This window comes from Equus przewalskii, chromosome 1 (assembly GCF_037783145.1).
Source record: "Equus przewalskii isolate Varuska chromosome 1, EquPr2, whole genome shotgun sequence".
NCBI classification, from domain to species: domain Eukaryota; kingdom Metazoa; phylum Chordata; class Mammalia; order Perissodactyla; family Equidae; genus Equus; species Equus przewalskii.
The window spans coordinates 100,432,835-100,458,573 of record NC_091831.1 but is presented as its reverse complement, the minus strand read 5'-3'; the positions used below and the strand labels follow the sequence as shown (position 1 = coordinate 100,458,573).

General features: G+C 42.8%; 1 protein-coding gene across 6 annotated transcripts in view; it reads right to left on the bottom strand.

The window, feature by feature from the left end:
- Positions 1-19,945, bottom strand: part of MCTP2 (multiple C2 and transmembrane domain containing 2) — a 222,974-nt gene extending 203,029 nt beyond the window's left edge. For 2 of the 6 annotated variants that reach the window (XM_070618934.1, XM_008535767.2), the window contains exon 1: positions 19,615-19,874. The gene's annotated coding sequence lies outside the window, so the exon portion shown is untranslated. Of the gene's footprint in view, positions 1-18,921; positions 19,241-19,260 lie in introns of those variants that run through there. The other 4 variants (XM_008535761.2, XM_008535763.2, XM_070618941.1 and 1 more) reach the window with 4 other exon arrangements.
- Between the last annotated feature and the right edge of the window lie 5,794 nt (positions 19,946-25,739).

Here is a 25,739-nt window from a genome sequence, read left to right as displayed (position 1 = left end):
CTTTCATAAAGACAAGTATGACAATTTAATCCATTCATTCATGAACAAATACGTCTATAACTTAGTATTTATCAGACTACAAAATCTGTGTTTTCTTAACATTTGTATAGCTGCATTATGTTGATCTCAGTTCCATGCACATAGGAAATAATTACTTCAAGAAAATATTCACTGGCCTCATTTACCAAATTTCCAAATCTAGTGGGAAATTAGTTTAAGGATGATAAATAGTTACCCTTTATTGTGTGGTGACTATGGGCAAGCACCGTGCTAAACATTTTTTGTCTGAGTTTTCTGAATCCTCACAATCATAACAGAGATGGGTAAAAATACACTAATTAAACATGAGAAGAAATCAAGGATTAGAAATATTAAGGCACTTGTCAGCTAATATATGGCAGTGTCAGGATTTCAACCTTTTTCAACCAGTTTCCTTCGAAAAATCTGTCACAAAATCTGTGCTTATAACTCAGGCTACTTTGCCCTCCCTAACTGGCAAACATCAAGTTTCTCTTCAGGATAAATCAGTCATAATTCTAAAGTAAGAATTAAAAAATCTAAAGAGACACTGTGGATGACATTATACCTACTGGTGCATTAGAGTGGGAAACACTACAGAAAATTACAAAGCCTAATTAAAAAGTGATGGGATTTAAATATCCTATGAAATAAGCAGCAATAGTAAACAGAAGCACTTAGAAAATAACTACAGAAACATCTAAATATTATGAAGATAACATTTGCTGGGATCGATCCACCACTGAAGTATTCAAAGCTTTGTATCATTATCACCCAGTGCCGCCCCATCCTCTTTGTCCCAGCAAGTGTAACCTTGATTTATACACTCCGAAATTCGACTCATTGAAGGTGAAAGTAAACAATGTGCTCCAGAGCATAAAGAGCCATGTTAAAAGCAGATGTTAGTTTCAAGCCACCACTGAGCCATGTTACAACACTGGTTTTTCGCTTTCTCTTTAAACTGATGAGAAAACTTTCTTTTTCTGTCATTGGACTTTACCGGTTACCGTTGTAGGAATATTGCAATAGAATTAGATCTGTGACATGAAAAGATAAGGAACTATCAGACTGCTCATGTTTTTTATGAGTTAAAAAAACACTGGAACGCAATGGTAATGAAGGTATGATTTTTCTCCCCTAGGCATTAGCTGAAGGATAAAATACACACCATTTCTTCTCCTGTGGCACTCAGAATTTAGAGGAAGAGACAGATAATAAAGCAATCCCAATACAGTGCCATGTGATATATGAGGTGTTAGGAATAAGATGCCAATGGAGCATGTAGGTGAGGCATCAATCTATCATGGCAAGGGCCTAGACTAAGGAAGTAGCAATTAGAATGGAGATGAGGAGATTGATTGAGAAGCTGAATTATGTAATCTATTGATTATATGTGTCCGTAGGGTAAGGGTGAGGCAAAGGCAGATGTTCAAGGTTTCTAGATGGGCAGCAGGGAATCCATTGGAACTACCAATAAACACAGGGAAATAGGAGCAAGAGCTATTTATAGAAGGCAAGATGAATCCCTTGTTGAATGTGTTCAGTTGGAAGGATTGATAAATTGTCAGAGTTGAGACAGACTATAGCCCAATTCCATATTCAGGATTAGAGACCAGGGACAAAGTCAGGGACAGAAACAAGGAAGAAAGGAACCCTCTCCCATTCCTAAACAAGTGTGCCAAGGGAAAACAAAATAGAACGGGGGACAGAAAAATAGGGATCACAAACTTTCAGTGGCAGCACAGAAACAGATAACCCACAATGAAGACTACGGAGGACTGACCAGGGAGACACAAGAGAGCCAGGGAAGAAAAGAGAGCAGGATCAAGGAAGCTGAGAGGAGAAGTTTCAAAGAGGGAGTGAACAACTGTTTCAAATACTCCAGAGAAACCAGCTGAGGAAGGCTGAGGTGCATCCATTTTTTTTGGCTATTGGAGGGCAGGAGAGATCTCGGGGACACAGGAGACAGAATGCAGCAAGCTGGGAAAGTAAGATATGACCAGAGACACCCTTTCAAGAAGGTTTGCTGTGAAGACAAGAGAGATATTCTAACATTATGCCAGTGAAGATACAATAAACAGTACCACTTGATTAAGATAGGTTAAATTTCAAAAATCAAACTCACAAATAAAGACATATAAAATCAAACTAAGTGGAAGTTGTAAATAGTGTAAGATTCAGATTTTATCACAGACCCCTGAAAAAACTCATCATTGCCTTTTCCCCCCTATAGTTTTAGATACAGTTTTCACGTCTTATTTTGATGGCAGGCAATCCTACCTCATGTGAAGAGACTCTGGATTACACTTACAACCTTAAAACTTTAGGTTAAAAACTTCAGAATTAGAAAAGATTTAAGCTGTTTACTTTCAGAGGCAAGAAAACCGTAAACCAGAGGCAAGAATGGAAACACTCTGGTTTATTTTTCTCTTCTCTGTGGCATTGCAGAGTGGCGATCCACACTTGGCAGCGGCCTAATTAATGTTTGTTAAACAGAAGTGAAGGTCAAATGACTAATTAGTATAAAGACATGGCTAGAATCCAGATCTTTTGACTCTCCAGGTAATTTTCTTTCAAAGACAATTCAAAGGGTTGTGTCTTGTACCTGCAGTAAATTTTTTCAAAAGAACTTATACTCAACATCAGTAGTCATTAGGAAAATGTACATCAAGACCACAATAAAATACCACTTCACACCCATTAGGACGGCTACTATTAAAAAAAAAAACAATAAAAACAGAAAATAACAAGCATTGGTGAGGATCTGGAGAAGATGGAATCCTTGTACACTATTGGCAGGAATGTAAAATGGTGCAGGCTCTATAGTAAACAAGATAATTGCTCCTCAAAAAGTTAAACATAGAATTCCCATATGTTCCAGCAATTCCACTTCCAGATATACACCCCAAAGAAGTAAAATCGGGGACTCCAAGAGATATTTGTACACCCATGGTCATAACAGCATTATTCACAATAGCCAAAAGATGAAAGCAACCCAGTTGTCCATCAACGGATAAATGGATAAGCAAAATGTGGTGTACACATATGAGGGAAGATTAATCCGCCTTATAAGGAAGGACATTCTGACATGTGCTACCACATAGCTAAACTTTGAGGACATTATGCTAAGTGAAATAAGCCAGTCACCAAAGGACAAACACTGTATGATTCCACTCACATGAAGTACCCAGAGTAGTCAAATTCAGAGAGACAGAAAGTAGAAATGTGGCTGCCAGGGGCTGGGGGAGGGGAGCGAGGAGTTAGTGTCTAACGGGCACAGAGTTTCAGTTTGAGAAAAAGAAAAAGGTCTGGAGATGGATGGTGTTAAGAGTCACACAACAGTGCGCTTGAACTTACATGTGAATGTACTTAAATATCACTTAACTGTACACCTAGAAACGGTTCAGATGGTAAATTTTGTGTTATGTGTATTTTACCACAATATTTTTAATTAAAAAAATGTTCTAAAGTTGATTTTTAAGTCAAGTTGGAGTGCATATATGGATCTATAAAGTGATACCTTTTAAGAGGATGTATCAGGTAAAATAATAAAGACACATGTTACCGTAGTAGCGTCAAAAACTCAGGTGACCATGGGTGCCAGCGAAGAAACAAGAGCGTGTGCAGGCTGAAGTCGGTGAGTTGTGGCGGAGGCCGAGGCGAGCTAGAGAGGGCACAGAGCTCCCTGGAGCAAAGGTCCTCCTCATTGTGACCAAAGACCGTCCCGATTTTTCAAGAGATCCTCCCAGCTCTAATGCTTACGTAAAATTTGCACATTTTTGTATACTGTCAATCAAACAAAAGCCATTCAAGGGCCACTATTTTCAAATCATTTTCCATGGTCATGCTTCTCATGTCAGTATATAAATACCAACGTATTGCTTCTCATTTGAATAAGATATTTGCTAAAACTTGACTATGAGTACATTTTCTACTGCCTCTCACTCTATAAACACTCGACACCAATTCACATTTAATAAGCCAACAGAGATAACCTTTTTCTGAGAACGGATAATTTTTGTACTAAAATTGTTGGCTTAAGCTGTCGATTTTGCTCTCTTAGTCCCTTGATACTGAATTCTATAAATAAGCGTAAAAGTCAAAATATTTTATTTCAGGCCACTTTTCTCTTAATTTTATGATTGTTCTCTGAGTGATTTCACCTTGCAGAGCTCATGTCATTTAATACAATTGACATACAAAGGCCCTGACTGAGCTAATAAAAAGGAAAAATACACAACTCTCAGTCCCCATAGTAAGGTATAAATTCACTTAGATCATTTTGTTTTCAAGGTTATTCCATGGTGTCAGTTCTTTGGAAAGCCCAGTGATTTGCCTTAATGTGTTTTTAGATTTAGGGTATATTAAAGAAAATCCATAGACAAATACATAGTCCATAGGCTTCTATACTAATGCCCAATACATGCTCACCACATGAAATTTTAAATAACTCCATGATCGCAGGTGAGGAATAGAATGCCTTGCACAATTTGCACAAGGTGACAATGAAGTTCACATAAAATATAAATATACCACAAGCCTAGGAAATTGAGCATTGAACACATACTATTTCAGCGATGGATTTGTAGAGATAGACACACATCGTGAACAGAAATATGAACCACTAATTTTCATTGATGCAGCCATTAAAACTTAATTCTCTGATGCTATGTAGCCACCTGGAAAATGATTTATCACATAATTTTAAATGGAAAACACAGAAACTACTAAATTACAACTGAACTATATTTACAGCTCTGTAAACTGATGTTTAAGTATGGACTAGACTGGAAGGAAACACGGAAAAACGTTTAATGGCTAGTTTCTTCAAGGCAGAAATATTTGGATTTTTTTCTAAATTTCTTTTTATTTCCTCTGGTATTGATATCATGCTGTTTGCGTAATAAATACATATAAAAATAAAGGTAACGTGTGGAGTGGTATTTGGTGTATGTGTGTGTTTGTGTGTGCTTTCCCCAACAGAAAGGAAAAGTTCAATCCAAAATAATCTTGGATGACAACTAGATTTCTGATGGCCAGCTCAGATCAATTGACGCCAGCTGCCTGAAGGGCTATTATCGCAAAGGATTCCGAGGCCCAGAGGGAAACACAATGTCATCAGCGTGAATATCTGCCCTGGGCTTTGGAAGGGGAGCAGTGGCTCTGTGCCAGTTATTTGTCATCTCTGTCTTGGCACTAATATCAGAAATATAGAGCCTGTCAAAGACCAAGTGTATTCCATGGTGTTCCTTAGAACAACCAACTCAAGAGGCCTTAGCAGCTCAAAACACGACATAGCTAATTAGTTCTTGTCCAACAGCCAAGACAGAAACGTCCGCATATACGGTTTTAGAGTTTAATATTCTAAAAATAAATTCTTAAAAATAAATGTAGTCATTTCGTTCACGTGGTACAGACGTCTCAGGGAATCACAACACACATCTATGTAATCTGTCTTATTACCAGGTTGCTATAATTCCTACTTATTTATAGAAAAAAGTTTCTATGTTTACTGTCTCTGTACAGAACAGAAGCTTCCAGAGGGAGAACAGCCTGTAGAAGCATCTAGCTACACAAGAGCTTGAACAGCATCTAAGTTTGGGTTTAATATTTTATTTAGTAAATTTCTGCTTTCCTATAAAGTTGTAATTCTGTATTACCACCCCTTTCTATTCCGAAGAAGCTAAAGTGTACTGTTCTATACTTAGAGTGAATCAACATGAAATACAAAGCACCTGTTCCAGCCAGCGTGGCAGGGTCTACACTGCAGGGAGCATTTCCAATGATGGAGCATGAAGGTCCTTGATTCAGACGCTTGCACATTGACAAAGCCTCACATTTTTGTGTGTGTGTGAGGAAGATTGGCCCTGAGCGAACATCTGTGCCCATCTTCCTCTATTTCATATGTGGTACGCCTGCCACAGCAAGGCCTGATAAGCCACGTGTAGGTCTGCGCCAGGGATCTGAACCTATGAACCCTGTGCCACTGAAGCAGAGCATGTGAACTTAACCGCTACACCCACTAGGCTGGCCCCAGAAAGCCTCACCATTTTATTCATTTTCCATAAATACACAAGACAATTCAAGCTTCATAAATGATAGAAAAAGTCTAAAAATAATCCATAGTTGAAAAGAGTCAGACTGAAAGAAGAGGAAGCTCTCATTTCCAGCAGATGTCTCGACACAAGTGGGCAGAATCTGGATGGTGTGAGACTATGTCAGGCCAGAGTGTCATTTACAGAAAGCTAAAAGCATCAGGTGAAATTACATATGTTTTAGGCATGAAAGGAAAGTTAAAGCAGGCTCCAGGCTAACCTAAGCAGCGAGTGTCATCAGAAAGTAAACCCAGAAGAAGGTCCCCATTAGGTGCAAAGTTCAGTCGACTTGGGCTGTGTCCAAGGAGGAAGGCCCACAGCCTCACAGTGAAGACCCCGCCTGGGAGAGGCCATCATCTCCAGGATGTTCGGCCTTACCAGGTCTAACAGGAATGCCCGAAGGAAGGAGAACCTGCAGCCGCGGAACAAGGAGAAAATAGGTGCAGTAAACATCTGGGGTGAAGTTAAGGACTTGGGTGTTTTGGGTTTGGGGCAGTTGGTTACACAGTCTGTTCTCTCCAGGCTGTTTGCAGGTCCCAGACCGAGCATCATCTCTTTAGCAAGCCCGACCCTGACCCTCTACTATGAGGCTGCCTTTCTGTGCCATAATCTCTGGCCATGCCTGACATTCATCATGGCTTCCCCTGATCAAAATTATCTCATTAGTTGGTTTACTTGTTCCCCCCAATCCACCTCCCACCCCCCACAATAATTAAGTCCTCTACTGAGATGGGACTGTATTTGCCCACCTCTGCATCGTCAGCACTTAGAACAATACCTGGCACATAGCAGTTACGTTTTGATGGAATGAATGACCGCCTGTATGCATGAATGAATGAATTCAGAGGGCAATTCCTTCTACTACTAGCATGACTGATTACCAGAAATCCAAGCCTGCCTGGAAACCAGTATGTGTATCCCATCAACCTATAAAGCCTCACAATTATTAAGCTTTTTAATAAATGTTTAATTATTAAATAATGTTGGGTAATGTCTTTATTGCTCTGTGGTATGGTGTCTGAGCAGCTTCACGCACCACATTCAGAGCATTGAATCAGCCCTGACCACGAGTCCCGACACAGCTTCATTAGAGGCCTGGGCGTAACCATGGTGAGGATGGAGCACATTTTATCGGCCTGTGCCTCCCCTCTGGTTTTCCCCAATCATTTCATAATGGGACGATCCAGTCCTCTTATCACCTTTACACAATCACAGTCAACAAGGTGACAATGGGGCCCTTGAACTTCACAGGACAAAGCTCACGTAAGTGAACTCTGAAACTATCAACCAAGAACTGATGGATTCTAGAACTGGGCATGACTGCAAAGGCCTACAAACCCAGCCTCCTTTCCTCTCTTGCCATCAGCATTTGGATTTCAGTAAGCCAAGATGCTTTTTCTTGTGTGTGTGAGGAAGACTGGCCCTGAGCAAACATCTATTCTTCCTCTTTTTGCTTGAGGAAGATTGTGTCTGAGCTAACATCTATGCCAATCTTCCTCTGTTTTGCGTGGGACGCCACCATAGCGTGGCTTGACGAGTCGTGCTAGGTCGGCACCAAGGATCCGAACCTGCGAACCCCAGGCCACTGAAGCGAGCACACAAACTTAACCACTATGCCACTGGGCCGGCCCCTCAAGATGCTTTTTAATCCTGAGCATCCTGGAGACAGCTGTGTTCCCCAGCACATCAGGACCAACAAAAGGCAACAGGTGAGGCCCCCAAGAGGCATTCAAGAGGCACTGACTTATGAGCTTTCAATCACCTCTGAACCTATCCAAGTGTCTGAATCAAATGAGGAAAACTGTGGCTAATGAATTAAAATGAATCACACACACTCGCCAGCCTTTCCTTGCCTGGGAGTTAAGGAAGAGTTTGAACATACAGATTAACGAATATTTCCTACACTCATGTGAAATATGATTTATTTGAAGAATGTATTTCTAACCTGTTAGTGATGCATTAAAGTGACATTTGCCCAGATCATAGAACTTTTTGTCTCAAAATACCCAAAGAAGTTCCTCACCATCAGAATGTAGTCAGCACACATTAGTATTTATAAGGCATTCCATTATAGCAGCATCTCTCAAATGAAAAGGTAAAGAACACTATTATCAATATTAAAACCATCTATGTTTTAAAAAGGTTACATCGATTTTCCCCCACTGCTCTGATTCCATCAATGCCAGTGTCGGCTCTATGAAGTGGACACTATCATATAACAGCTTAAATTGATAATTCCCAAATGAACTTTCCCGATTTTCTACAGTCTCTCATCCCGGGCACTTTGCAACTCATTTTCTAGAATATCAGCTAGGAAAAGGCTTGGAGTGATCAGATGGATCCAAACAAATCTTCCCACTGGGCTAAAAGACTGCAAATGAGTTTTTAAATAGGAAGCAATCATTAGGCTTTATTAAGATAGGCAAACGTGATGCATGGTAACTCATTAAAGCTAAAAGGTCAGTGGGAAAACAGGAGAAGCAGCACTTACTCCTCACATGTGGCACGAGATGCATCAGGCATGGCATACCCAGAGCTTTAGGTACCTGTCATTTAATCCTCATAACTTTATAAGGGAGGTACCATTAAAGATTTATTTCACTGATGGGTAAACTGAGGCATGGGAAGCTCAAGGAACTTGCTTAGTGTATCACACAGATAATATGTAACAGAGCCAAGATTCAATTCAGGCCAGCACCCCAATTCCATGCTTGATCTTTACGCCACCTCGCTCCTCAGTCTCTGTCACCTAATTTCCTGCTTCACAGTATCCGGTCCTAAACGAGCAGCGTTGCAAAGTGTCCTTCAGGGAAGTTCCAGGAAGCCACACACAGTGAGAGGAGCAGAGATCAACAGTGTCCATCTCTCCCCAGGGACCCCAACAAGACCTTGAGAGTCACTTCCTCCTCATCCTTCCAGACTTGTTACATTTTCCCTCCGCTCATCAGCCTCAAGAAATGTTGCCCACCTTTAACATCCTCTCTGCTCCCAAGAGGGTACCACTAATAATCTTTCCATGAAGATGCATCTTGATTCTCCTAGGAGATAAGCTTTTCAAAACTAGGAACCACTTCTATTTTCCGTGTTGCCCCATTTAAACAGGGAATCATAGCTAATCAATGCTTTTTTTTTCTTTCTTTCTTTTTGGCAATCAGAAATGTAGGCAAGTGAGGCCAATGATGCCACTGATTTGGTGTCGCCTTCCAAAGAAAGCCTTCCAAGGTATTCTTTCATCCATATATATTTAGGAAACATTCTGAGGTTTCCCTGAGGAGTGGCTGGGCTTTCATCAAATTATACCGTAATCACCAAGAAAATGCTAAACCCAGCACAGTCAATAGAACGTGTGCATCTCCAATATCTGCTTTCTGACCTCAAAACCATCTTAAAAATGCAAAAGGGAAAAACACCTGAAAAGTGAAAGTAAAAATCTAAAGTTAAAAAAAAAAGGACGGGTACTGTCTCATCTCTAAAGAGAATGGCCTCAAGTTGGGCAAAATAGTCTAAATTAGATCATTTTTGTTGCTCCCTATATATGTCTCGGGTTATTTTTGGAAACAGTGTGATTGAGTAGCAGCTGCTACTGATGTTTCCTTTCCTACCCTTTCTTCTTCTTCTTCTGGTTAGAAGAAAATGCAGAACAAAAGATCAGCAGTGCGGAGGTGGCTGATCTCAGAGGAAAAGCTGCCATAACCTCGAGGGTACTCGCTTATGTAAACCTCTGCAGGCTTACTTCCTCCCATGTAGCCAGACTCCCTCTTCTCCTTGAATAACAGGAATTTATGAAGTACCTACTATACACAAGGCAGACTGCAGGGACTATTACTAATATTCACAGCCTCCCAAGGTAAGTATTTTCATCTCCATTTGACAAATGAGAAGCCCAAGCGTGGGAGACGTTAAAGTCCTACAAATGGTGGAGGGGATATTTGAGCCCACGTTTGTCTGACTCGAAAGTGCGGGCTCTTCCCAGGAAATAGGTCATGGCGGGTTAAGGGAGTCATGGCGCTGGCCTCCATGCTGGCTTACTGGGGTGGAAGTTTCTGAAGTGGTCCCATCCTACAGCTGCCTCATCAGAGGTGGCCTCCGGGAAGCCTTGCTGGGTGGATAGAATAATCTGGAAACTTTCCTCTCCTTAATCATTTCAACTACCACGCTCTGCTAGTTCTTCTGATTTCAGGGAAGATGTTTGGCTGACAAAATCTGATAACAAATACCAAAGACTTTAAAAGCTTTAAAATGTTAAACAAATTGAAAATATTTTTAGTATTCTCATGTCCAAGGATGACTTTTTGAAATGACATTTTAAAGACAACAAAAAGAGGCCTGCTAGCTCACCATCCAAATTACCCTGGCAGTATTTTTTCAAGGGATGTCTTTAGGAAATTGTAATGGTGCAGAGACGCACGTGATGAAAGATGACTCAGCCCAGACTAGCCCATCTCCATGAAGGACCCACGAGTAAGTTTCTAGTGCTCATTTCCAGAAAAAAATATATATTCATATATCAACACACAGTGTAAACAGGGGTGTGTGTGTAAGTGCACTACGCTTTATCACATAATGTTAAAAGCAACAATAAAACCAATTCTCTTTCAGTCCTAAGTCACTTATCTCTGACCCACAGCCACTAGCAGAAAACAACATTTCACAGGCAGGGGCTCGTGTTGGAAGTGGCCAGATTCAGGCTGTTAGCACAAACCAGAAACTGCCAAAAACCACACCGACAAGATATGCAGAATTGAGCAGTAAAATTGACATTAAAAATTATTTTAACCAAAAAGACCAATTTACCATTCATTGCATATGGTAAAAGGACTGGCTTCCTACTGGCATGAATGCAGACAACACTGACGAGTGCTCTACTCACAGGCTGTGCATGGGACATCAGATTGCACGGTGCTAGGGAACTTTAGTGACATCCACCCACTTCTCACTGCCACCACAGCAGCTTCAGCATCTGCTACCATGTCCTAAGAGGCCACAGGCTCTATGTCCAGACTAAACAAGGGTTCCTGGGCAGTGTCTCAGAAGCGCCCATGGGGATAAGCAGAACATCCAGCAGAAGTAACTCCAGCTTCTCCAAGACCGCATGGACCAGAATAGCAACCTCATTTGTATACTGCGAACCCTTAAAAGATCTCATGTGATAAACTAGCCCAATGCTGATAAATAAACAAAAGGATAAATAACAAAAAACCACCTAGATCCGATCAACAGCACCACAGGAATTTTATCTGAGTTTTGAAATGTCAACATCTGTACGTATTTAAAAGCTTACATCAATTTAAAAACATAAAAACACTGTGAGGTAGTTTTGTGAAAATTCAGGGATGAAGGATGGTGTTCAGAACTAAGTGACTGCTTGCTTTGCTCCACCAGTCTATTACAACAATTATGTGTTTAAGGCATTACTTGGGTCAGATGAAGGAGACAGACCTTTCCAGAATATCCAGCTACATGTATACACAATCTTCTGGCAGGAAATTGCTCTAAAGTGATATATTTAGCAAGACCATGCCAACTCTATCTCCAGAACAGGGTTTAGCAGGATGCCAGGGCTTCAGCGACCCAGCTTTTGAAAGTGGCCTCTGTGGTAAAGGGTGTCAACTCTGCCTTCACCCTGGGGAATGTGCAGAGCAGCTGCGTCCAACCCCAGGAGGCAGAGAAATTCCTGGAATCTTAGTTGGAATGACTCTCTAGTCCTGTGGTTAAACACCTTTCCTGGGAAGCCAGACAGAGAGGAATGGTTGAAATAACACTGGCTCGGAATGGAATAGTAGGGGCAAAAAGTAAAATTCCATCCAATTGGGTGACCCTGTACAACTTGCCGGGCTTCTCTGAGTCTCAGTGTTCTGTTCTATAAAGTGGGGATGGCTTCTACCCAGCAGGGTTCCTGAGAGGATTAGAGTAAGAAAATGCTGCCACCTAGTAGAAACTCAGCAACGTCAGGTAGCTGGCACGCTAAACAAAATACACCACAGCTCAGTCTGTATGTCCTGTAAACCAGGAAAAGCAAAAAGCTTCTTCCACTAAAGGAAAAAAAAAACATTATCAGTGAAAACGCACATATTGGCAAGTGAACCCAAAACTAAGAAATAAGTTAGTGATTTAGGATCTTGAGTTCATGGCGATAAAGCTAGAAGTTCACAGAAGGTTGGAAGTTGGACTGGAAGTAATAAAGTAACTGAATACCCGTCTGTGATTAATGACCAGGGCCACACCTATGCTTTCAAACTTTCTTTGTCCCATAAATAGTTCAGGGTATTTAAAACCAATTCCTCATGTAGCTTCTCGGTTCTGCCATGGCTTCTGGTCAATATTAACACAGGAAACTTTCTGAGAACCGTCTTTCTCATTCCTGGCTAAAGCTAAATGTCTCTGGGCCAGATCACATGAGACTTAAGAGAATGAAAGAAACATCAGAGAAATTCTACCTGTTTAGACAGGCCTAAAACGCTGAAGGCAACTTCTGCAAAGGATTCCTACAAAATTCAAAACACTGAACTATGTAGGAACAAAGCACACGACACACACACCAAGGAGGAAATACGGAAGAAAGGGTAAGGAGCTCTGTGCAGATAAAGACTCGGAGAACACAGAGACAGTTAATTACAGGGGCTCTTCCAGGAACAGACAAGAAACGTTCAAGTGAAGCATGTCACGGTAGGACAAAGAACAACAACCCATTTTACCAACAGACTTTGTTACCAACTGACCACGTGCAGGTAAGCAAGCCTGCAGCACCTCTGGGCCCTGGCTCCGTCATGAGAGGACACCAGGAGGTGGGAGAGCTGACCCCAAAGGTCATTTCCAGACTACAAGCCTAGAAAGCTAAGCTAATTTTATTAAATGAAATCTTTTACACTAGGCAAGACTATTATAGCGATAACGGTGGTTACTGTGATTCAGGCAACACAACGTTCTTTTCTGATAAGCTACAGAAGTTCTCAGACGGAACCCCAACATCTTCCATAATGCTAAAAATAGTGCCCCCCACCACCAAAAATATTACACGATCATTATTTTTGTTTTGGTTTTTTTGTACTGTCACCTTGGTTGCCTCTTGGATCTGAACACAGTCACAGTCACACAGACAAGTACAACACTTTCTTTTTTGGTTTTCCTGATCAGTTCACAGATCTCTCATGAACGTTCTGGTTTATTAGCTGACTTTTAATTTCAGAGCTGAAACAGGTTATTCTAAACATCACTTCCTCAAAAGAAGCAGCCATCAATTTCTCAAAACAATCTCTCTCTTCTTTCCAAACCTTCTCTGTGCTGATGGCCCTGCCCACAGGAGGCTTTGCCCACTGCTGGCTAAGCAGAGGCAGCCCTGCCTCTGGCAGCCGCCGTCCCACTTGCTCCCACAGCCCCTAGTGCCTCATCCTTAGCAAACAGCACACTTGATTCTACTCACTTGTTAAGCTGACTTGCGCTCTAAACTTAAGCTCTAAGGGGACAGGGAGCTGTCTGTTTTATTCACAACGAAAACTCCAGCACATAGCATGCATAATACATGCTCAATTAATCACTTTAGGACAAAAGAACAAATATTCATTTCAGCTACTTTTTAACACATTTTAAACAAGCCTTCAGCTTAACTCTGAGCACCTAAGAAAGCCTACATTTTCTCCACAAAAATGAATCTTGTGACATTTGTATAGCAGTAGTTACAAAATAACACTGGCCCCTCTGCATGACATACAAAATGACATGATTCATTTACAACAAACATGATATAGTACAAAAATAATTAGTGAGTGTTTTTCTTTTTTCTTCATCTCTTCAAAGTCCCCCAGTACATAGTTGTATATTCTAGTTGTAGGTCCTTCTGGTCCTGCTATGTGGGACGCCGCCTCAGCATGGCTCGATGAGCTGTGCTAGGTCCACGCCCAGGAACTCAAGCAGCAAAACCCCGAGCTGCGAAGGCAGAGTGTGCAAACTTAACCACTCAGCCATGGGGCTGGCCCCCCTAAGTGAGTGTTTTTAATAATGGAGAAGAACAAATTAAGAGGATTGATGGTAAGCATTTTACCTTGTGACAATTACATGGACTCAAATTCTAAAAAACAGTTTTCAACAAGCCCCTTGTAAGTCTCCAGCTTCCTCTTGTTTGTTTTTCCACCTTGAGGACCTCCTCCCGTGGGCCAGAGGTCAGGCTATCAAACATGTTAAAGGCCAAAGGGAGTGGAGAATTCCTCTCTACCCTCAAAAGAAGGAGCATAAGTAAACCCCTTTCACATCAAAGGAATTGGAATCTGTTCCTCTCCTGCCTGGCCAGAAGAAAAGGGCACATTTCCTTCATGACCTGCTTCTCACTGCCCCACTCTCCTTAGGAGACAGCATAATTCAATTGTTGATATTATTCCATCCGTTGGATTACTTGGTTGTTATGTCAACTTTATTATTCAATCAGTTGATAATTAGTCAATTATTCAACGACCACCTAGAAACCAGTTCTTTCAAATCTCTGTATTGCAGAGCTTTTTCCTGGATGCAGGCCCTCATCCTACCCAATTATCCACCCCAAACCTCCACCTTGGAGTCATCCAGACATTTCAAACTCACATTGTCCACGAAACTCATTATTTTCTGAAAACACTCTTCTCTAGTTCTAACTTGTGTTACTGGCACCAACCCAGGGGCCCAAGGTACAAACCTCAGCCCGACACTCCCTCTCGCTCCTCTCCCACCTCCACCTGGTCACCTCTGTAATCTCCTAGATATGGCTCAACTTGCCCCACGCCCCTGCCTCCCTACCACCTTAAGCCCAGCCCTATAACCTCGCTCCTGAACTAGGATAACTTCTTAACTCCTCTCCCACTGACTCACTGACAGACTTAGGGCATCTAACTCTATTCACCCATAACCTGGCAGAGCAAGTTTATCCCCACTAGTCTGGGGGGAATCGTTAACGTCAGGCGTTAATGCCAGGCACTGGGAGGAAATACAGTGGTGACCATAGGAATGAATGAATGCATGAATGAGACAGCTAGTACTCCTAGAATTAAATTCTAAACATATGTCTCTGAAGAAGTGAAGACTCAATAAGCTGAGGTTCACATCCAAAGGCAAACCAACATTCTACACACTCACACATGTACTCATATCTATAGCTGTATATTCTTACTCAGGCTGCCTGACATGATAGAGCTATTCCATGATAAAGTGTATAGAATCGCGTAGAACAATTGTTTTCAGAAAAAAAAAAACTGTGAACATGCAAAGCACAGCTCTTCTAGATACCTCTAAGACATAATGGACAAACATACCATCAAGTCCTCTGTGGCTTGGGGAAGGGGTTGGCCTTTAGAAGAAAGGCCCCATGCTAATATCCAGATCAAATGCCAGTATTCTGAAACAAGGCCACCTTCCACAATCATCCACTGGGGAAATCCACGTGAGTCCATAATCATGCTGAGGAAAGAGACACTTCCATGTTATGCAATCCTATATATGCAATCGTGTCCCTTTGGTTATGAAGCTTTAAAAATTTGCACTAGGAGTGAATGACAAGAACATCCTTGCTAACCTGGCAGTTAGTCCTTAAAGAAAAAGGCGTTAACCCCGAGTGGTCAGCAAATGACTAAGGTTGTTAAATAGGGTCATCCAAGCAGTTCCAGGCCTGCCTTCCCGACCTCTCCCACAGTGCCGACAGATAACAATAACATCGATGAAAACCCTCCCGGGCAGGATGGGAGAGAAGGTGCTGGAACCAGACTGCCTACATTTGAATCCTGGCTGAACAGCTTTCCAGTTGTGTGACCTAGGACAATATCCTTGTCTCTCAGTGCCTCAGTGTTCTCACACTTAAATGGAGGTGATAATAGCCCTGCTTCATGGGGTTGTAGTAATCATTATAAGAGTTAATATTTCTTAGCACAACGCCTGGCACAATCTGAGGCTCGATGTCGGCGATAGTAATATAAACTGTAATTATATTACAATAATAATACATTAGCATTAGTATTCATCTCATTCCTCTCCTTCCATCTCCACAGAGGACTCTATGTCCTACCAGTGCTCTTAAATACTAACAGCAGTGGTTCTCAAGCTTTAGCATGCACCAGAATCATCGGGAAACCTTAAGACCCAGATTGCTATGCTCCAGACACCGAGCTTTTGATTCAGGGGGCTGGAGCAGGGCCTGAGACTGTGCATTTCTAACAAGTTAATCTCAAGTATGTGGGTTCTGCTGGGCTGGAAGGACATGTTGAGAAAGACTGACTAAGGAGGCCTCACTGCATCAGTGGAGGAGAGTGTGCGGATCCAAACATCCAGGGCTTTCTACGGCCTTCTACACACTGAGTATGCTCTTCCCGGACTAGCTCAACTCAGTAACTCCACCAAGAATTCCAAACTCAGCATCAGGAGCCCCCCAGGCCTCTACACCAGCATGGACAGCACTGTACTGTCGTCAGTGAAATCAGCTCCATGAGACTAGGAGCTCCCTGGCAATCAGGGCCTTCCCTTATGCAGCACGTAGGAAACTCTCAATAAATGGTGACCGATAGATTGAAAACTGGGAGAGCCAATGGCCAAAGGCATCCTTGGAGAAACAACCCAACTGGAAGGTCTTAGAGACCAGGGATTTTTTTCTCAGAACTGTTCACTGGACATGAACTGTCCCAAGTCCCCGATGAGCCTAGGATTCCTCCCACCCCAGCCAGCAGCTTCTTCTCTGCTCAGTGGACCACGAGTTCTTTACCTCCAACCACAAGTGGCCCTCTCTCTCTTTGAAGGCAGTAGAGCTTCAGCGTCCGGCCTCTCACTGGAATAGGCCCCTCCGAGAGCTACAGGCCGCTGGGAGATGCTGAGTGTTCTCACGGAGAAGGGTGCAATCAGGAAGGCTTTTTATGTAAGTATTTCTGGTAAACCGCCCAAAAAGAGCTCAGCAGAAAGAGACAGAAATCTCCAGCATATGGTTGTAATCGCTTTTTCCATTCTAAACAAGCATTCACTGTCATAACTAATTTTGTATTATTTTCTTAAAGAGGATCCCCAAATTGTTTACCTTTCAGGTCTCACAACATCTGGATCTGCCTGTTTCACACCTGGGGCATCCTCTGCTCCTTGGCCCTCAGGCTTTGCTGGGAATTTCTCTAACTCATCACCCACTCTGCCCCTTGATTACAGCATCTTAACCAAGCGCAGCACACTTTCGTAAACGCCTTCTGGGCAGCATTTCAAATGCTCCTAAAAAGGATTCACGGTGTCTTGTTGATTTCACTGTCAACTGAATACAGAGAAAAAACTTATGCCAAGCACGATACAGGCAGAATATCCTACCGGATCCTCCCAACACAGGCAAAAAGCCTTTCTTCAACAAAAAACACTTTCTTCAACCTGTAAGGTAATTTAAATCTGAAACCCCTCCACTTTTGTATGTAATTACCAACAGTGAAAAGGAAAGTTTTAAAAAAGCAAGGGCTCTCCATGTTGGGAAATATTATTTAAAATTCTAAGTACTATTTTCATTCACATCCTATACAGGATAATAATTTTAACTTGAAAGTCACTTTTGTGGTTTACATACACATTAAGAGATTGTCAGGTGAGCTGTTATGGATCGTTTACTCAAAGACTAAATTAGAAACTTTAAGATTCCTTGTCAAATAAGCTCATTGTGGGACTCCACACTTCTAGAAATAGATTTAAGGAAAAATAGATATATCTTTTAAAATAAATATTAGACATATTCATGTATGATTTTAGATTTATACACACAGAGTCCTTTTTGGGTGAAAATAGTGGCCTCTATTCACGTGGAAGCTATGGAAAGAAATCAAGCTAAAATATGTTAAAGTACAAGAATAATGTGAAAATCAGGGGTTACCTGAATGTGTAATACACAAGGAATAAATATAAAGTTTTGGTAACTTGTCACACTTGGATATATTAGGTTCTGAAAAAAATGTTAAGGAAGACACTCAATAAATTTTATATTTTAAAAATAGCTGTTCATCTTGTCCTAGATTTTCATAGTTTAACCACTCAAGTAGAATGAAAACAGTGCTCATTTTATTCGTGACGGTTACTTTAACTCCCAGGACATGGATTGCTTTATGAATATAAATTTGAATTCTTACATCCATTAAACCTGCCTTATTTACACTATCTGTCTCACAGCAGCATGGAACAATGAAAAAGCATGGCCTCTGCACTTAGAAATATCCACATTGAACTCCCAGGTCCACCAGTTACCTTAAACAAATCGCTGGATTCCTCTCTGCCTCGGTTCCTCATCAGTACAGGGAAAGTACTGTCCACTTTGTACATTTTATGCGCCCCAGATGAAGTGCCTAGCATGGTGCTCGGCACAGAGGTGATTCTTAGGAACCTTATTTTAAGGATGGTTTTGATAATCCTTGTCACTTTGGATGACAGACCAGGCTGATGACAGATATTCTTCAAAGATTTACATTCTCCCAGCATTTAAATGCTTATTACCAGAGATTAAAGAGGTGCCGCGGAGACAAAGGCACAATGTGCCCTTGGTCTCTTTCTGCACATCCACCTGTGAGGAACACGTGCTCTGATAATCCCCTTTGTATCAACACCTGTGCTACCAAACAGCGCGCCAGCCTGGCCCTCCAGGGTTCCCCCTGAGCAGGCGTACAACAAATATCTGTTAACACTCAAATGCAGCTGACCCAGGAGAAAAATGAATGCTAATAGAAATCAGAATTCATAGACCTGTTTGCGACTCAGTGTCGCAGAAGCAGGTTTCCTAAAGTCCCAGGCGCAGAGGGAAACGGGTAACTAGAAGTGGTCCCGGCCGAAGTAAGTTCCAGAGCATACTCACGCAAGCACGCGGCTGAAACCCTCAGGCATCGCAGAGAGTTCGTTCAGATGTCTTTATCTAGTTTACGGAAACCCAACCACTTTTAAAAGCCATCAGCGCACCATTTGCCTAACAAATGGACAGTGGGCTGGGGAACTAATTGCGGAAGCAATTGCCTCTCAAGTTCACCACCACCATCACTGTATTTTTTTTTTTTAATGTGACAAGACGCTGTACACAATTATCCTAAGGCTTTCTGCTCTCCTGGGGCAGAGCAAACGTCTGCGCAAGGAACCAAACTTGAATCTCCAGGTCACCGCGAAGAGAGCGCATCAAATCCGACACAAGGGAGGAACTGACCTCTGCAGAGAGAGACCCGGTGATGACGGTCCCTGACCAACTCCGCTGCGCCCCGAGGAGACCAAATACGTGTCCTTTAGGATGCAAAGAAATCCTGGCGCAGGCTGCCCTCCCCCAGTGCGCTCTCCAGCGCTCCACGGCTCCGACTGCTGCCTCCTGGCCTCGGCACACATTTCTGACCTTTGTACCAGCAGCTCCGGGGTAGGAGCTCCCCTGGATGGGAAATCCCCATCTCCCCACTTCTGTTGAAAGCAGGCAGCCGCCCGCAGAAAGAGCACGCGGCGACCCTGGTTCCCCTCCACTCCCTGTACCCCCACCGCGTGCGCTGCCAGGTGAGCCTGGCACCGCCCTCACCTGTCCGAGGCGGCGTCCTGGGCGCTGCGGAGGGGCCGGCGCGCGCCCCTCACCTGCCGCTCGCACGCGCGGGGAGCAGCCGGGACCGGCGGGGACCGGGGCCAGGCCAAGGGCCGCCCGACTTCCCCGGTCCGCGCCAGCCCCGCCTTTGAGGGGAGGAGGCGGCCGCGTCACCTTGGAGCCGCCTCGAGCGGAGAGCGGGCGCGGCCTCCGGGCCTCGGCCGGCTGTCGCAAGCAAGCGCCGCCGCTCGCGTCTGGGCACCGGCTGGGCGAGGAGGCAGAGTTTACCCGTAACTCGTTCGTCTGGGTTGGCTCACGGGAACAGAAAGACGAGTTTTAAAAGTCTGGCAGTGACTAGGGGAGTTGAGTCTGCTCGCGTTTTAGTTCAAAGTAAGGAAAGAGGACAAGTGTGGGTTGCAAACTTGAAATTGCTTACTCACTTGTCGTCACTGATACTCAGAGGGGTGCACCTTGCTCCCACAGGTTCCTAAAGCATCAAAGGGAAGAGAGCAGCCTCCGTTTTTATCACCCTGACCGTGGCAAAAGGTACCAGAGCCAGGCAACCCGTGAAACCCGTGCCATGTGTGCGCGAATGTGGGTGGGAGTTGGCCACCCAGATGCTCAGAGCTCTGTTTTCTGAGCCGGAATTACCCATCGGTAAAGATTAGGCCGACAGCCCAGCCCAGGCGAGCTGCCTGAGTACAAAGAGACCCTTAACGAACCATCCGAGGTGTGGTGACCGGCTAAGTGTTCCGTAAATATTTGCCTTTTGCTCCTCTCCCTTGCATTCTTATTGTTCCTCCTCCCTCTTCCCACCATAATCCTCCTGCGCTTTACTGCCCCTTTATCTCTGCCTGGTCAGTTTCTTTTCCTGTCTATTCATGAGTTCGCGGCCTCTGGGCACCGAGTCTGCGCCCTGGAAGGCGTCGTTGGTTTAAGAGGAGATCTGCAGGATGCCACCCCTGCCTTCGGGGAGGTCAGGAACTCCCACGCACACCCTCACCACCCCCACGAAACAGCAGTTTTGAAATTAGATAGAAGAGAGTTATCGAAACATGCTAAATTGGGTGTAGGACAGGCCCGGCATTCTATAAATTCTTAGGGGAGTGGGCGGTCTGGGCACTGGAGGGGAGTTTAATTGGGGTAATTGGTGATTAAGAGCTCAGCTCTGGAGTCAGAAAGACCTCAAATCAACTCCTGGCTGGGGGACTAATTGTGTAAATCGATGAGTTCACCTAACGTCTCTGAATTTCTGCTCTCTTTTTAATAAATTGGAATTAAAATAATAGCTATTGCATAGATTTTGAGAAATAAATGGATGATTTTCATACAGTGCCTCCCACAGTGTCCTGGATCTTGATAAGCACTTAGTAAAGGGTGGCTAATGCTACTCATAGTACCGTAGGAAATGAAGGGGGCCAGGAAGAAGAAACTCTAGAACACATGAGAACTTGAGAGGAAATGATAGAAAGCAGTGCTACCATCATCAGGAAAAGTATTCTTACAGTAATAGCTAAATAGCAAATGAAGCCACACAAAAAGCTTTTTGCTTCTAATGCCTGCCACGATGGAGTTCCTGTTCTGTGGTTCCGGCCGCCCAACCACAAGCTGAAGATGACTAACAGCAGTTGTCAAGCATTAAATACTGCACAAAGTGAAACATCTAAAGACACAGAAATCTAAGGTCATACTTCCTCCCTCTCACCACAAGACACACCTCTGTCCAGCTTCTTTGAGTTTTTTTTTTTTTAACTGTTTTTAACTCTGTCTAATATATTCCTCCCAGGGAATAAGAGTGTTGGCATGAACCACTTTAACTTCCCTGCAGAACTACAGGCTGCAGTTGGACTCATCTCGGTGGCTGATAAATTTTCAATACGCTGTGGTTACGTTGAATTTCTTGGTTTAAAGAGGTTTTGAACCAAGTCTCATGGGCACTGTCAGTGAATTCGTAATTGTTCTTTTATTAGAAATGAACTCTCCTGCACTTATAAGAGGCTGTCTTCTCTGTCTTACCTTCCTAATTCACATGAGCAACGATATATTTGGCCTCTGAAGAAATGACTCTATTGTCAATACGATAATCGAGGTGGAGATTTCTCACTCTCCACACCAATACTGGAGTCCTATCAGGTGCTTTCGCAGCTTAGACAACCTGTGCTTGGTTGCATGGCGATCTAATAATTTCACCTGTTCTTTTAAGTATTCTGTGGCAGATGTGTCTTCTGCGGGTCCCGGGTACTCCTTTGCTGTCACAGCTGATGCTGCTTGTCATACAGTCAGAAGCACTGCTCTGGAGGTGTCTTGCCATGTCACTGTGCCTGTTTGAATGAGCCAGAGACAATGAAACAGGACAAGTTACAATGGCTGTGGTCGCCTGGAATCTCAGCCCATGGGGTTAAAGGGGTTTTCTCCAAAAGAGAAGATCCTGTCTGTAAATGCATGGGAGCGAAAGCTCCAACTCTTCTCTGCTCCTAGGGAATCTCAACAGGCCTCTGCCGACGCAAATAATCCATAACCAGTCTATAAATGAAAATTTGGGTGAGTTTATTCTGAGCCAAATTGTGAAGACCATGGCCCAGGGCCTTCCTTCCCCCAGGAAGGAAGAGCACCAAAGAAGTGGGGTGTACAGAGTGGTTATATACCATCAAAGAGCATGTTTCATTTATGATTGAAATGTCCCTTTTACGATAGTCACTAGACTGCTCTGTCGGCGCAGCGATTGATGGACACAGCAGGTAGTAGTTCTGCTATCTCAAGCTGGGTGGTCACAGGTGAGACCTGGGCGGTCACAGGGGAGTGCAACAATTAGTTCCTAGCCTAGGGAAAGATATTTGTCCTTAAGCAAATGCCAATGTCAGGTAAGTTGCACCTTTATCTTAAGGCCCTTTGATCTTGTCTTGGGGACAGAGCAAATGCTTAAAGCAGATATATAGTGCGTGCTCACCAGCCAGTCAGGCCCTTATGGAAAAACAAAGTCGAGCTGAATTAGGTTTATACCAAATGGCTTCCTCATATACTCCAATATATCCTATTGCTTGCAATTTATTTGTCACCTCCTTATGTCATCCCATCGCAGCTCTCCATGAGGTAAATCCAATCCGGCTCTAATGGGAGGATTCAAGGCTAGTCTTGGGAGTACAAGTCCCCTGAATGCCCAAGAGAAAGGTTTCTGAGATCTGCTTACAGTGATAGAAGGGTTTGGCCCCTAACAGCCCTCACATTTTCCTTCACTGGGTCTTCTTGTAATTTCTGGGGCAATAAAAGCTGAAGTGAAAAACCACTGAGATATTACACGCATAGATCTAGACCTACAAGGAGGTGAAACCAATGTCCTGGTTAAGGCAAAATTTCATCCACTGTCCAAGTGGCAAATGTTTAGTGTGTGCTGTAAGGAAGCGTATACCCCTTGTTGCATCACGTCGAGAAAACGGCGTTCCTTTTATTGTCAGTGCAAACAGTCTTTGTTATTATATTTACTCAGGTTTTTTGGTATCATATAACTGAATGACAGATTATAGAAAGCATATCCCCTTTTTATAGTGGCAGGTGTGGAGAGCCCAATTTAGTGACTCACTTCAGCCCTCTCTCTTCCACTTAACTAGCTATGTGCTTTCCTGCAGGTGGTTGGTAGGCTTTCCATTTCTTGAACAAAGACGTGGCTCTAACAGAAAAGGAGTCTTACTTTCAAATTACTCAGAAAGAAGACTTGTTATAAAACTTTTCTTTGGAAATCAACACCAGTATTTACTTGTGTTCTTAAGAATAACCTTACGAGAGGAAGATGGGCACGGATGTTAGCTCAGGGCCAGTCTTCCTCAGCAAAAAGAGGAGGATTGGCAGCAGTTAGCTCAGGGCTGATCTTCCTCAAAAAAAAAAAAAAAGAATGATCTTATATAGCAAATTATTTCAAATGCCTACACACATATTTAATGTAAGCTGGTTCACTGGAAATGTTTATAGATAGTAAGCCACTCAAAGTTACAGTTTTATGGATATTATAGCTTTATGGGTGAGAATTTCTTTGGCCAAGATGAGCATCTAGTGATAGTTGCTTTTAAAAAGTTAAAAAGAGAGAAATGGGTGGTAAATCTTAAGAGCCTTAGTCCACCCATTCATCAGATTGGTAAAGCAGACCCAAATTTGTTTTTTCAGGTGAGGCTTAACCTTACTCAAGGTTTGTTTTTGTTTTTTCTTATGTCTAGTGATCTGAATTCCATCCATTTAGCTAATTGCTTAAAACTTCTCCCAGATTAAACCAGACCAGGAGAGCGTGTCATACTGTAGAGCATCGCTGTGGCCCCATGTAGAATCGCTTTTGCTGGCTTGTGCTCCAGTGTGTTGCCATTGGCCATAGTGAGCAGCATCTTTGGGTCAGCCTTGAGAAATGGATTGTTGAATTTTAAACTTGGAATCTTGGTCAAGGTCATTGTTTTGAAAATTCCAGTGCCTGTTTTCAGATGATCCAAGTTAGAAGTAGTCATCTACTCAGGAATGCAAATCTAGGCTTTCCCACAGCAATTGGTTTGTTTGCATCCTCTGAGTTCTCTAAATGACACAACTGCACTTGTTTTCCTCTCTCATTTGACTGCTAGAATGCTCAGAATGGCCTACCTCTGTCAAATACTCAGAAACGCATTTTGGTATATCATACAATAGAATCATCTCTTTATCGTCCTAAGTCTGAGATGAAACTAAAGGAATTTTGAAAACCGGAATATTAGGATAATAACCCATTCCCCATGCAGTAAGATGTACATTCTTTGGCGCCTTCATCATGTAACATACACCGAGCAGCTACAACTAGGGCCGCAAACTAGGGATGCCTACAAGGGCCAGGCTGGTGAAATAAATGCGTGACTATGGCTGCATACAAGAAAATAGAGACCTGAAGACTGCAGAGGGCGTGCCCACATAAACGCACTCAAATTCAATTATTGTTTTATCTGTGCTGGTCAAATAATTCAGGTGGCCAGAAGCCAGACGGTCAGTTGTGTCCCCTGATCAACAATGTGTCAAAGTCTATGGTAAACACTATGGATAGAAGATAAATAAGATATGATAGCTTCTGCCCTCCAGCGACTCACAATTTGGTAAGGAAAAAGACATGTAAACAAATAAACACAACAGAATGTCAGAAGGAAGAAGCTCTGATAACAGCACCTGCGGGGCCCAACCAGTCAAGTAGAGTCAGGTGCAGGAGACCAGGTAGAAAATATACAAGGAAATTAGCAGGAGCCGGGACTCCAGGCAGCCCCAGGTCCTGAGAGAGGAGATCCTCACAGGTGACGCCTGGTTCACGCCACAAGGAGGAGCACACACCTAGACAGCACAAGGAGATGAGTTTGGGGAATGAAGCCAGACCCGTCTAGCCATATTTCCGTGATCGCGTACTCAATTAATCAGAAAATTAAAATGCAGATGAAGAGGGAGAAATAACCATACTTTTGGCTGAGGACATTAAATTTTGGACTTGAAGTCTCCAGTCAATCTTAGTGACTGCCTGGGACATATAATTTGAATAAGTTTTAATTCATCCAGCCCCCAATTACTGGCTGTAATGATGACCTACAAAGAAAGTCCAGAATCACTAATTAATGGATTGAAAAGTAGTCAGGAAATGCATGAGGTCTTACTAAGTGCACAATAACAATATTTTCAAGCAGGCTTAGTATACAATTACCTACTTTACTGACTGTTTAGGCGTGTCTTTGTAATGACTATTGTTGCCACTTCCTGAGAAAATCTGGGCCCAAATAGGGAATAAAATAATAAGAAATTTGACCTTTCAATGAATTTTTTAATTTTCAGTATACTGGTGCTAAATCTTTTTTCCCTATTGGAAAGTACTTAACTATATTGAAAAACTGCGCATTCTTTAAAGGGGTTATTCTTTTGAAAAATAACTTTGCTTACTTTGAGCTTCCTAGTAGGGCAATTTTAAAATGAAGAATGGGAAGAATAAAACCCTATTCAATTAAACACAAAATATATTTTAGATCATGTAAAAGGGAAGAGAGTTTTTTAGCCGATTCTCTCAATGTCAGACGTATTTGGTTGGAGTGTTGAACTTTTTACAATGACCTCTGCCCCCACCCTCGTGTGGGTTGTGACCTGTCTCGTTA